The sequence below is a fragment of the Hibiscus syriacus genome, unplaced genomic scaffold (assembly GCF_006381635.1).
Source record: "Hibiscus syriacus cultivar Baekdansim isolate YM2019G1 unplaced genomic scaffold, ASM638163v2 tig00117048_pilon, whole genome shotgun sequence".
Classification (NCBI taxonomy): domain Eukaryota; kingdom Viridiplantae; phylum Streptophyta; class Magnoliopsida; order Malvales; family Malvaceae; genus Hibiscus; species Hibiscus syriacus.
The window spans coordinates 1756433-1771147 of NW_024063538.1; the positions used below are offsets into that span (position 1 = coordinate 1756433).

Below are 14715 nucleotides of genomic sequence, written 5' to 3' on the forward strand. Positions count from 1 at the left end.
AACTTTAAATAATTGAAAAAAAAATCAAATGAAGAACTTATGAAGAATAACAAAATCTAATAATGATTAATCTTATAAAATTCGTGAAAGAAGATAACTAATATTTGAAATAAAAATAGAATGAAGATTGAAGAAGTAAACTTTAATTTTACAGCCTCCTTTTCATTACCAATACTAACCGAGAAGAAGGAGAGGTAAGAGGTAAATTAAAAAAGGAAAAAGGGTAAAGTATAGTAATAGTCACTGAACTTTTATAAAGTTTTCATTTAGGTCTCCCAACTTTTGAAAGTTGCAAGATAATCCCTAAACATTTAATCCATTTGCAATATAGTCCCCGACCGTTACACTGACGTTAGTACATTTGTAATATGGTCACTGAACTTTTCAGGCACTTACATTTAGGTCCCCCAACTTTTAAAACTTGCAACACAGTCCTCAATTTCATTTTAAACCCTAAATTCCTTTTCGATCTCGAATTTTCTTTTTCGCTTCTCTCTTTCATTTTCAGCGTAATTTTTCAGTCGGGGATGCGTGAGAAATTCTAATATAACTTTGAATTATGTGGAGGTGTTGACTTGAATAAGGGTCCATTGAGAGAATACCGAACTAAGGGACTATCGGGACCATCAACGATTCTAGGTGTAATGTTAGATATAGGTCATCTCAGGTGAATCATAGATGTTCGATGAAATGCTTGTGAGAAAAAATGAGGTTAGAAATGCAGAGTTGACAAATACTACTAAGTTGAACTAAGTATCATTGTTGAAAAACACCAATAAAGCTGGAATTATTTTGTATAAATGACATATAATAATTTCTCCGTTTAATCCTTGTGGGTAAAGATTTTCCAACAAATGATCAAATATAATGAAATCCCAAACAACACATTCACCTCTCAGTCTCTTTCGCTCACATGCACTCTCGTTTGGTTTTTCTCTTCAATTTTCCGCCATGTAAATTTGTAAACCCAAGCAATGCTTTGTCTTTCAGCTTTTTATTTACAAAAAAATAGAGGAAGAATTACTGGAATGCAACACTGATTGTGTTTATTTCTTAGCCTCTCCCCTTACTTGCAATAAGGTATTTATTTTCTCTTTTGGGCTATCCAGTAGTAAGTTTTTCATCTTTCGCACTTTCTCATTTTCAGCTCGCATTGTGTGTTTTTTGTTAAATTTTTTATGTTTCTGGAACTGCATGTCAATGATCTGGATATTCAGTGTTAGTTTTGAACAAAAACCATCTAATTTTCTTTCTTTCTTCTTAATCAAAACTTTTAGTACTCCTTATGAAATATATTCAGTCCATCAGAATAGAAGTGAAGTAGGGTCCTAGGCTAAATTTTTTTGATCTTCTTGTTTGGTTTTTCTTTAAATCAGGGAATTGGTTGTGAGTATCGACATAGTGAAATCTCCAGGCTCAATTCGAGAGACTACTGGTACTAGTGTACTGGAATTGTATTGATCCGACCTGTGGTTTTCGACGTCCTGTGAGCTCGTATTCTTTTTAATAAGTTCATGTTGATTACGAGACTGATAACGAATTGGAATTTTTTACATATTTTGAAAATTATACAGTTGAATTATATTGAGTTATATCTTTATAAGATAATTCTGCATAGGTTGACCCTGTCATGATGTCTTTCGAGTTGTGAAAGAGACTGAGAGGTGAATGCGCTGTTTGGGATTTCATTATATTTGATCATCTGTTGGAAAATATTTAACCACAAGGATTAAACGAAGAAATTATTATATGTCATTTATACAAAATAATTCCAGTTTTGTTAGTGACTTTCAACAACGATACTTAGTTCATCTTAATAGTATTTGTCAACTCTGTATTTCTAACCCCATTTTTTTCTCACAAGCATTTCATCGAACATTTATGCTTCACCTGAGATGACTTGTATCTAACATTACACCTGTTAGTAAAATAGAAACTGCAAAACCACATTGTTAGCAATGACAGGAAAGATAAACAATAATGTATAAGAAACAGTTCATAAACCGTGTCGTGGTAGAACCACTACCTTAGAAATGAATTCGCCCCAATGTGTGTAATCACTACAGTAGGCAGACCGTCCCCCGAGGTTAACACGGTCGCTCTGAATTTCGTACACCCGAAACTGGAGTGGACTGTTGGTTGTATTGCACTTCTGATCGGATTGCAGAAAACACTTTGAGAGTGAATTGTGAATATTGAGACTGAATTGAGAAGCTGAATATAACTCTCTATTTATAGGCTAGAAATAGGGTTAAAATCGTCCATAAAATTTCATGATTAAATCTCTTCTTTGTAACAGCTGAAACATCTAGATGAACCTGACTCAGAAATAGTCTAGGTTCATTGCATCATTATTCAACTGTTATAACTCTCGAAATTATATCATATAACCCCTGGAATTAAATCAAATAACTCTTGTAACTCCTGATATTAACAGCTTGTCTCCTCTGTACAAAGCTGGAAATCAGTCCAGATACATCTTAATCGTTCTTTGATTTAATTTAGAAAATAGCTGTTTAATTTCTGATAACTCATAAATCAGCTGTTATCATTTTGAATTTAAACAGTCCTTAGAAGCCTATAAATATCAGTTGAAATCTTTCACATTTTCCATTTGTTTCTTTCAAAGAGAAATTCCTCAAGAATTTTCTCTAAAAAGATAGTATCCGCGCGGACGTGTCGAAAACACGTATTACAATGACCACGACCACGACCTCGACCTCAACCACGACCACGAGCCGAGCCGTGCTGTGATGAGACGGACGGTGGCGTCGGCGGTACGCGAGAGTCCCCCTTGCTCTCTATCACTCAACATGGAAGTGGGAAATCCAAACCTTAAATACCCATTCCCAATAGTGTTTCCAATACTATGTGAGATTAAGCATTACCAACATTCCCCCACTAATGCGAAATAATTCTTCTGAAATTCGAAAACAAACTTTCCAGAAGAGCAATAGCGAGATTAGTTGCTTAAGCACTAGTGAACGTATCTGGAACTAGTACATAGTGCTGATGAGCAATCCTTCTCTTAGATAAGTGAAACTAGTTTGGAACTTTCTAAGATGGGGGTAAACTCATAACACACAACTAACCCCTTCATCCACTTGAGTCATCGATGTGTAAGATATATATATAAAAAGTATATATTTGGCCATCTTACCTCAGGATTCTAGTAAGTGTGCTAGAAAAATGGCCCAACATTTTTCATAGAAGGCGGCTAACCCTTCTCACTTACATAGGTTATTTCACCAAGTCTATCTCGACATAAACCACCCTTAAAAGGGATATGAAATAATTAAGAGCTTTTATAATAGTTCAACCTTAGAAAGGGTATGGTGACTTTCTTCAAGTTCATTGAAATGAACCACCCAAACTCTGGGTTAAGAAGTCATTAAGAATAAATATTCAACCTCATTTATCGGTAAATTCAATAAGTCATTCTCACTAGAACCATCCAAATACTTGGATTTGAATTTATTAAGAGTTTAACAAACTCAACATTTTTGTCGGTAAGTTCATAATTTCCTACCCACTCACTCTGGGTTATGAACTTATTAAGAATATATATTCAGCCAAAATCGATAAATTCATCAAGTCTTTCTCACTAAGACCACCCAAAGACTGGGCTATGAATTTATTAAGAGAAATTAAGCTCATCCTGGGCATGCACATTATTCATCATAGGGATAGGCAGTAGGATGTGCACTATGAGTCTTTCTATGGTTTTGTTTGACCACATGGAACTTAGATAACTAAGTTGGGTATCCACCATGAATTCCTCAACCGCTTTAGACCCATCACCCTCGACGAATCTATGACCAACTTCCGACTTAAAACTTTGGTAAGCAGATCTGCTAGGTTCCTTTCCGACTTCACATATTCTAAAGAGAGCACTTCATTCTTTATTAAGTGTCTAACTGATTCATGTCTTATGCGAATGTGTCTTTTCTTACCATTGTAAGCTTGGTTCTTAGCCACACATATTACAACTTGTGAATCACACAACAAAGAAACTGGAGGAGTCGGTCTTCAACACAACGAAATATCTACTAACAAGCTTTTGAGCCACTTGGCTTCTTGCCCAGCTAGGTCAAGAGCTATAAACTCTGACTCCATGGTAGAACGAGCAATACAAGTCTGCTTTGATGATTTCCACGAGATTGTTGGTCCACCAAAGTAAAAACATACCCGCTCGTAGAGCTTACCTCATCATTATCAGAAACCCAGTTGGCATCACAATATCCTTCCAGTACCGTAGGAAAGCCAACAAACTCAAGTTTCCAATCCAAAGTACCCTTAAGATACTTCAGTAAGCGTTTAAGAGCAATCCAGTGCTCACCACTCATATTATGAGTATATCTACTCAGTCTACTCACAGCATAAGCAATATCAGGATGAGTATAGTTCATTAAGAACATTAAGCTTCCCATTAATTTAGCATATTCAGTTTGAGAAACGCTACTTCATTTATTCTTAACTAGATGTATGCTAGGGTCATAAGGAGTTCGAACAGGGACGACATCAAAACTGTCAAATTTCTTTAGCACTTTCTCTATATAATGTGCTTTACTTAAAGAAAATCCCTTTTCAGTTTTGGTAACTTTGACTCCTAATATTACATCTACTTCTCCCAAATCTGTAATCTCAAACTTAGTGGACAAGAAATTTTTAACTTTGTTAATGGACTCAATGTTAGAATTGAAAATCAACATGTCATCAACATACAGGCTTATGATAACACATTCAGTGTCAAACATCTTCGAATACACACAAGCATCCGATCCATTCACAATAAAACCAAAATTAAGAATAGTTTTATGAAATTTCTCACACCACTGTTTAGGAGTCTGTTTAAGTCCGTAGAGTGACTTTTTGAGTCTAAAGACTTTTCCTTCCATACCAGGTGCTTCAAAACCTAGTGGTTTCTCCATGTAAATCTCCTCATCTAGATCTCCATTCAAGAAAGCAGTCTTAACATTCATTTGATGTACCTGCAACTTATGAATAGAGGCTAGTGCAAATAATGCACGAATCATTGAGATTTTTGTAACGGGAGAGTATGTATCAAAGTAATCTAAACCAAACCTTTGAGTGAACCCTTTGACAACTAACCTTGCCTTGTACCATTGAATCGAACCATCTGGCATCAGGTTCTTCTGAAATACCCATTTATTCCAGATTGGTTTGAATCCCTTAGGCAAGTCAACTAATTCCCAAGTATGATTAGACATTATCGGTTCTAGTTCATCATTAATAGCGCCTAACATCGATAGGTCTTATAGCTTCTTCAAAAGTTTTAGGATCCTCATCTAACAGAAAAATTTGAGCTATAGGATCTGAAATAGAGTCTAAATCATTTATCTCGTAAATAAAGGAAGTAATAAAGTCTGGTCCAAAAGAGGTTTCAACTCTTTGCCTTTTACTTCTTCTAGGCTTGAAATCATTTTCTTGAGAAGACCTAGCAGGAATACTAGAAGAAGTGGATGAAATATATTCTATTTGTGTTTCGACATTTAATCTCGGTTCCTTTAAAGGAAATGTATTTTCAAATAAAATAACATTTCTTGACTCACAAATAGAATAATCTTGTAAAAACATGAATCTGTATGCAACACTATTCGTAGCATACCCTATAAACACTGCATCAACGGTTTTAGGTCCGATGGTGGACTTCTTAAAGTCTGGCAAACCCGCTTTGGTTAGACACCCCCACACTTTCAGGTATTGTAAATTAGGAGCGTATCCTTTTCATAATTCATATGGGGTAGAATCTAAGTTCTTATGAGGAACTCAGTTTAAGATATGAGTTGCCGATAGAATGGCTTCCCCCACATGTTATCAGATAACCCAAAACTTATTAGTAAAGAATTCATCATCTCTTTTAAAGTTCTATTTTTCCTTTCGGCTATACCATTCTTTTGAGGAAAATAGGGGGCTGAAGTTTCATGAATTATGTCATTCTTTTCACAAATATCTTTTAAGAAATTAGATCCATATTCACCACCTCTATCAGATCTAACCCGTTTGATTCTCCTATCTAACTGATTTTTAACTTCTGCCTTTTAAATAAGAAAGAAGTTTTCAGCTTCATCTTTAGTCCTTAGGAGATAAACTTTTGTATATCTTGAATAATCATCTACAAAAGTTATATAGTAGTGTTTTCCTCTTTTACTTTCAGTGTTTCTAAAATCTGCTAGATCAGTATGAATGAGTTCTAACAGCTCAGTCTTTCTATTAGAAACAATCCTAAAGTGAGGTCCAGTATGTTTAGCTTCTACACAAATTTCACATTTATTAAAGCTAGTTGTGTCTAGTTTAGGCAGAATATTCATGTATCCTAATCTAGCATGCCATATAACAATAGATTCAACAATATAAGCAGAAGTGATAGCTTTATTTTCATTAAATTGAGTTTCAATGACAAATAAACCATTATTAAAAAACCCTTTCCCAACATAATCACCATTTTGGGAAAGTACATGTTTATCTGCCTGAAAAACTAACTTAATGCATGCCTTATTCAAAAGCCCACCACTTATCAAATTTCTACGTAAGGCAGGTACATACAAAACATTATTTAAAGTCAGAGTTTTACCAGATGTCAACTTGAGTAAAACCTTGCCTTTGCCTAGCACTTTAGAGCTGTTAGAGTTCCCCATGTATACACGTTCACCTTCATTCTCATCCTCGAATTCGAAGAAAAACTCTTTCCTTGCGCAAAAATGCTTTGAAGCGCCAGTGTCAATAACCCATTCCGAATTGTTTTCCACCAGATTAACTTCTGAGACCATCGCAACAATGATTTCATCATCTTCTTCTACAATGTACATCTGTGGCTTGTTATCATTCTGGCGATCTGAGCGGTGTTGGCATTAGTAAACTTTGTGGCCGGGTAAACCGCAGACATAGCACTTGAGTGTCTTTCCTTCAGGTTTGGCCTTTCCTGACTTCTTGAAGTTGGTAGCCTTTTGAGGTTTCGTCTTATTGTCTTGATTCCCACGTTTCATGATCTTATTAAATTTAGACTCAACCAAGTTATCTCTAAAAGATAAATTACTCATAGAATTAGTAAGCTTATTTTTAAATGGTTGGCTTCTTCAATCTTCATATGGCCCACGAGCTCTTCAAGTGAAATTTCTCTCTTCTTATGCTTAAGAGAGTTGTGGTAGTCAGACCAGGACTTGGGCAGCTTCTCAATGAGAACATTTTCTTGCAGTACCTCACACATTTGCATCCCTTCGGCGATGATGTCGGCAACTAGGTTTTCATAGTCATGGACTTGATCTATTATCGACTTGTCGTCTGTCATTTGGAATTTGAGCCATTCGCCGATAACGTACTTTTTGATGCCTGCATCGTCCGCACCATACTTCTTCTTGAGAGTGTCCCATATTGCCTTGGCACTCCTTTCTCTAAGTAACATATCAAATAACTTATTTTACATGTGATTGAACAGATGTCCTCGCACCATTTTATTGTCTTTCTCGTACTTCTCGTAGGTAGCAAGAGCGGCGGCGACAGTTGCTAAGACATCGTCATTAAGGACCACATCTGTATCATTACCAGCAGTAAGGTTTGGCGGTATGATAGGTGGTTGCTTGAGCAGCACGTAGTCAAAATCAAGCTTCTCAAAGAAAATCAGTATTCACTGAGACCACCTTCTATAATTCTTTCCATCAAGTGTATCGAGCTTGGATATATCGGGAATAAGCTTGCTCAAAGGTGTTGGCATGATTGCAATATATCGAATTCTTTTCTAAATTGTTAGTAAAATAGAAACTGTAAAACCACACCGTTAGCACTAATAGGAAAGATAAACAATAATGTAAAAGGAACAGTTCATAAACCGTGTCGTGGTAGAACCACTGCCTTAGAAACGAATTCACCCCAATGTGTGTAATCACTACAGAAGGCGGACCATCCCTCGAGGTTAACATTGTAACACCCCAATTATTGTAATTATTAAGATCACATGTATATTGGCCCATAACAATTATTATGGCCACCTGTTAGTACCATTATTATATGTAGGCACCAAGCCAACCACTCCTCAATTATGAAAGAAATGGATGAGTGGTTGATTGAATACAAGGGATTTATTTGTTTTTTATATATATTTCAAGATAATGGATGAGTGATTATTTGAATACGGGGTATTGAAAATAAAAGATTTTTCTATTAATAATTTATTTCAAATATTTAGAACCAAATAAAGCAGAAGCTTAAAATCAAGGGATGTTCGCTTTCCTGGTCATGGTAAGGAGAGTTTGGCACCTAATTTTACCCCTCCTCGTTCAATTTCTGCAGCAGAAGTAGATGATAGTCTTGCAAATCAGTTTCAACGTGACATGCAGCTTCAGCATGATGCTCTTCTCCAATCCTTTACCGTCAAACAGACTAAGGAAGCATTTGATGTAGCAAGAAACAACATCAAGCTTCTTTCAACTATGTTATCCACATCACCACAACAAGATACTCTTGAGGATTTGTAATATACTCAATACCGAGTTAGTGACCAAATTGTAAAGTTTCAGAAATTGGTGATTAAAGTAGGATAATTGAATAGTTCAATGATTTATTGGAAATATGATGAAGGTTATTTAGTAATTATTGAATGAATTAAAGGGTAAAATGGTCAATTGATAAGTAAAATTTTTATATTCCTTTTATAAGATAAGGAACCACGTGGGAAATGAGAGAATTATCCAGAGTTTTCTTTCTTCTTCTTCCTCATCTCGTATCTCCAAGCTCAAAGGTGAGTTTCTTTGTTTATGGATTAATTGTTGATTTTAAGGTTGGGTTTTGATTATTAGATGATAACTAAGCTTAAGTTATCTTAAAATCAAAGTATGATGGAGTTAGGAGGGATTAAATATTTGAGGTTCTTAGGGTGAAATCTTGAAATAGAGTTCATAACTAGAGTTGGAAGTTAAATTTGACTTGTCAAGGGTCTAATTAAGAAGTTAGAAGCAATATAATTGATTTGGAACATGTTGAAAATTTAATGTAATTCTTGAATTACATATAGAGAATAGGATTTTGATGTTAAAGAGGTGATTAATGAATAGAAATGAGTTTGAATATATGTATATGAGTTGAGAACATGTTAAGGGATGCATCGGTACACTGTAGAATGCATCGATGCACTTCAAGGGAAATTGAAATAGACATTTCTTTTAGTCTAAGAAATGATAGATTAGTGTATATCAATGGGATACTGATATGTATCAATGTATGCTTATGTAGATATCGAACATGAACAAGTTCCGGAACAATTATCAAGTTAAGATTCGATCGAAAGAGAGGAAATCATAAAAGTGGATTGAAACTTATTGAGGCCAAGGTGAGTGCATCTTATTACATAGGATTATATGGAAAGTGACTTGCGATAAGTCTATTTCCAATAGTATAGTACATGAATATATGAGAATAGGACATTAGTTGTGTGATATGTTTGATATGTCATTTTATGTGACATGGTTGATGTGAACACATGGAAATAAAATATGAGACTAGTGATCGGCAATGATTAGGACAGTTAATATAAGATATTAAGTGAATGAACATAGATGATATATACGATGAAAGAAGAATAAGATATGAATCATATGATATGAGTTATATGGAAAATATATGTGAGACCATGCAAAGTGATATGAGCCATGTGAAGTATGAATATGAAATCATATGAGAATTGACATGAACTATGTGAAAAGAAACTACGTGCCTACATGTATATGTGAAAGAAGCTATGAGCTTATATGACATGTGATATGAAAGTGTATATGTGGAATGATATAAGTGAAAATGCCCATGTTATATGATACGAGAGCGATAGGTATAGTTGGTATGCCAAGAGTCGAGGGTTTACCTATGTTCTACGGAACATATGGACATAATTACCTATGCCTTTCGAGACATATGGACAGTATACCTATGTTCTAAGGAACATATGGATAGTTTACCTAGGTTCTTCGGGACCTATGGACAGTTGCTGAGGTTCATTATGACCTCTGGATAGGTCATTCGGGACATTTATACGAGCTGTGATGACAACGTAGTGATGCACAACCTCAATGTACTCACATACCTTAAGTTCTCAAAAGTATATATGGGCTAATAAAGCAATAATATAAATATATTGTACGTGATATATGTATGAGTGATATGTTATGAAAAATGGATTACAAAGATTATGGGATGTTATGTGTGATTCTTGGTGATATGAACTGTATTATATGATTAATATTATGATGTGTATATGATTTAAAGGAGTCATATATTAATAAAAAGATTAGGTATAAGAAGGTGTGATTAAAGGATATAAATGATAATAATACAGATTATAGAATAAGATTAACGATATAAATGATAAATAATGGGTATATGTGTACAGTTGATTATATTGTTGTGTATGATAGCATGAGATGATATGTACATGCATGTTTGAGTAGTTAGAGTTACTTTTATACGTTAATGCCTCACTAAGTCATAGACTTAGCGTGTGATTGTTTCACACGTAGGTTGCAGAAGCGAGAAGAAAAGCGAAGAATAGCAAAACATGTCAGCATCTCCCTTACAAAGATTTCAAATCAGAAATAGATGATTTAAATGTGTTTGGTTAATTTAAATATAGTTGCATGTACTAATTGATTGAGTTGAATATGCTCTGATCGATTTTGGTTATTTTGGTCAATTTATGTAAATAAACCGCTTTTATTTTAATGAAAGTTTTAAATTTTCTTTGAATTTTGTCCAGAGTCAAAGTTTGAAAAGTTAATGTGACACCTTAGACTCGTATTCGGGTCGGGTACGGGTTGGGGGTGTTACAGGATTATTTGACAACCACGCTTGTCCAGCAATGTCGACAGTCCCAATCCACTGTTCTCAGAATCATCGATACTGCTGGAGAAAATGATGCCCTGCTTTTCGAAGCTTTGAATGTGAATGATGAGATCCAGAAAACTCTCTCAAAGTATGAAGAATTGAAGATGCCATCAGCGGTTCATCGTGAGCCAAAACCTGCTATGATTCTCGTGGCTGTCGAGCGTGACGATTCACTCCATCATGCGAGAGAAGATGCTTGGGATACAATGGTTGTTGGATTGTTTGTACAAGGACAAAACTAATGAATGGAATGGGTTTTGACCATAGCTTTGGTCTTTGGTTCATTGCCAGATGGCTACAACCATATTTAATAATTGAGAGTAGTGCATTCAAGGGACATTCCACATGGGTTATGTGCCAATGCTAAACACATCAATTGGTTGAAAAATGGGGTTATGATTCCCAAAAGGAAAATCACGTGGGTGGTTAATAAAATAAGTGGAAAATCATCATGGGTCCTAAAGGCTTCGTAAGAACTTGGTCTTGTCTCATAGTTTCCTTTAGTTTTAATTTATGGCTCAATAGTGCAAATTAATTTGGTTCAGTCCCTAATTTTAATGATTAATTATTAAAATAACCCCACAAGTATTCTATTATACTAATTGGGTAAACCGCAAGGTATGTCATCCAATTTTGGTGAGATCTTTACCTTGTCTCTTAGTTTCCAAGTGGTTATAGTTATGACATAATAGTTTTTAGAAGATCAATTTAGTCCATGATGTTAGTAATTAAATATTACTGGCTCTTCAAGTTTTTAGTTATGCAAATTGGGTTTCCAAATTATTAATTAGATTTTTATAAGTTATTTTTTATGGCAAGGAAAATTATTGGAAGTCGTATTTGTACGATGAATTATCCGTGTTCGTTAGAAAAAGATTGGAAGCTAGAAATCAAGTTGGTGAGCTGGAATTTAAGACTATATTTTGGGTTTTGTTGATGTTCTATTTTTGAGGTCCGTTTCGTCAAATTCAAATTCAGTAAGTTGTTTTTCACAGATTAATCACTCGATTTGATCCATTTTTCGGAATTAAGCTCCGTTTTTGATAAAATTTATGTTAATGTGCATCTGAGGAATTATTTGAAGTTGAATTAAAGATCGAGGGCGTTCGAATGGAATTTATATGGTAGATCAGTATGGCACGGAAATCGATGTAATACTTTACTATCTTTTTATGTTTTATGGAACATGTGAATATTGATAAATGCATGAATAAGATAATATTGGTCTCATTTGGGTAGTTAATGAATTTCTACACTCGATCCGAATACAGCAGAAATTTGGTAACTGATTATGGTTCAGAGAACTTTTATAAGAAATTGAGGGATTGTTAGAATTAAATTTCAAGTTCTGTGTTTGGTAATAAAGAAATAAACCTGGATCTGTATCTTATAATTTTTTTCATCAAAGGTCAAATGTTAAAGGTACTTGGATGGGAAATTATGAGAATACTCTGGTAGGGTAAAATTACAAAAATACCCTTAAGTTTTAATTTGTCAAGAATTGTCCCTGAAGGTTGATTTATAACTATGAAAGGATATATTGATATGATAAAACTACAGATGTGGATAAGAAATGCTAGTTTGCTTAGGAAATTCGGATAATCGGTTTTCAACCCCAAGAGGGTTTATGCACGATACTAGAAATCTGTTAAGGAATCATTTCAAGATTTGAGAATGTTCTGAAAAGAAATTAACCATAGGATCTTTAAATTATAATTATTTTCGTTAAGATCTAATATCGAAATTATTTGGTTAAGAAATTACGAAAATACCCTTGAGAGGTTAAATAATATGAGTTAACCCTGAATAAGAAAGTACTTTGAGGATTCGTATTTAACTCGATTAAGTACATATTTGATTGTTAAGACCCTGACTTAGTGAAGAAAAATTCTTGATATTCTGTTCGTAAAATCTGGGAAGACACTTGACCCGGAAATATCTGAGTTATGAATAAATACCTGAAGAATAATTTTTTGGGGGTGTTCTGTTGTCAGAATTGTTCAAAAGGACTGAAATAAATGATAAGATTGAATTTAATAGTAAGATCGGACGGAAGGAAATGATTGAAATACACTGAATCTGTAAAATGACCAAAATACCCCTATAATGGAAATGACCCAAGATACTACCAAACTCAAGAATGATTGGATATCTTCGAGCTCTAAAATAAATGGAATAAAATTGAACACCAAAATTACCAAAATACCCTTGTATCTTATATTAAGTAAATGCCTTGGATTAATTAAGGAATCCAAATAAGCATAGTATTGGACTACCTTTAGAAAGTTATGGAACACAACTTAAGTGAGCCGATCAACCTTAATGATATGTCAGTACCTGAACGACATAGATATTACTTGAATGCGTGTTCGTCTACTCAAGTTTAGCTCGATGATAATTTTGGAAGTATTCAGCTCAGCTCAACTCTAGATCGCATTCAGTACTAAGAATTAGACGTTTGTTTGACAAATCAACCACGAAGACCAAATTGAATGGATTGGAAGTACAATATGTATCTGAAATTCAGGAACTTTTGTATTACTCTGGAAAATCCCAAAGTAACTGGAATGGACTTGAATGCTAAATGAACTAAGTAACCTCAATGACTGAGGATTAAGTAAGTGATTAGGATAAGCCTGGAAATTCGGATGAACTTACATAATGTATCATCCCTATGGATTATGAACCATAAATCAAGTACGTCAGCATTTTATGGTATCGTGGAAGCGTGAAAAAGAAATAAAGACTATTAGAATATATGTTCGTCTCTTTAAGATATGTTCTGAGATATGTTCTGTGATGACTCAAAAGTTGATTTATGGATAATAATTGTTGGTATTAAAGAGTGAATACCTGGTCAGAAAACGAATGGACTGGTCAATATGCATTAGTTTTGGAAGCTGTTAAACTTGAGTTATTTCAATAATCCGATAAATCGACGCCGATTGTAAATGTCCTGAATCTTTATTTCTTCCTTATCAGCTCAAGTTATATTCTGAATAACTGATGATTCCGTTAGTTATTGAACTATTCCTATAGTGATTCTAAATTTCGACATTCTATCGGTAAACTAAAGATCTTTGTTTCTCTGCCCAATAAGATTATCCAATATCTCTGAAGAATATCTTATAAATAATTTGATCATCTAGTGTGTTCCACATGTACTACATGACAGCTTTATATGTTTCAAATGAGTTTTAACGAAAGTATTGATTTACTGGGTTATGAACCATGGCAACATGGTATGTGATCTCCGATTTCGATTTTAATCGAAAAGTATGAATTGTACATGATTTATGAAATAATGGAATTTACTGGTTTATGAATTATAGTTACCTGAAATGTGTTATATGGTTTTCTGTTTTCACTGGAAAATATGACTTGTTCATGATTTATGAAATCATGGAATTTACTTGGTGTGTGTAGGTGGGTGTATGGTTCTGGGGAACCTACGCATTATGGAGTGTTGGTTGGAGGGAATAATATGATTTTTGATAAACGTTTTATGGGGAGGTGTTGTTGGAAGAGGTTACCGTTACTGCAGGCTCCTCTGCTTTGTGCTCAGGGTAAGTCCTTACTTGGTGTGTAGGTGGGTGTATGGTTCTGGGGAACCTACACATTATGGAGCGTTTGGTTGGAGGGATTAATATGGTTTTTGAATAAAAATATGTTTTTAAACTACTACTATTTAAAAAGAAAATATATGTATCTCTTCACTGGTTTTATAGGAACACACTAGATAACCTATTCAAATCTCCTGAACCTAGACATCCGAAATATTTCTCTAAACTGAAAGCTCATTGTCCGTTACCACCTGAATTATCAGTA

General features: G+C 34.4%; 1 long non-coding RNA gene across 1 annotated transcript; it reads left to right on the top strand.

Annotated features, from left to right (window-relative positions):
- The first annotated feature begins 1461 nt into the window (after positions 1-1461).
- Positions 1462-8428, top strand: LOC120197682. The gene is made up of 3 exons (XR_005523288.1): positions 1462-1472; positions 7530-7534; positions 8262-8428. It is a non-coding gene; the product is annotated as an uncharacterized LOC120197682 (long non-coding RNA).
- Positions 8429-14715: the final 6287 nt, after the last annotated feature.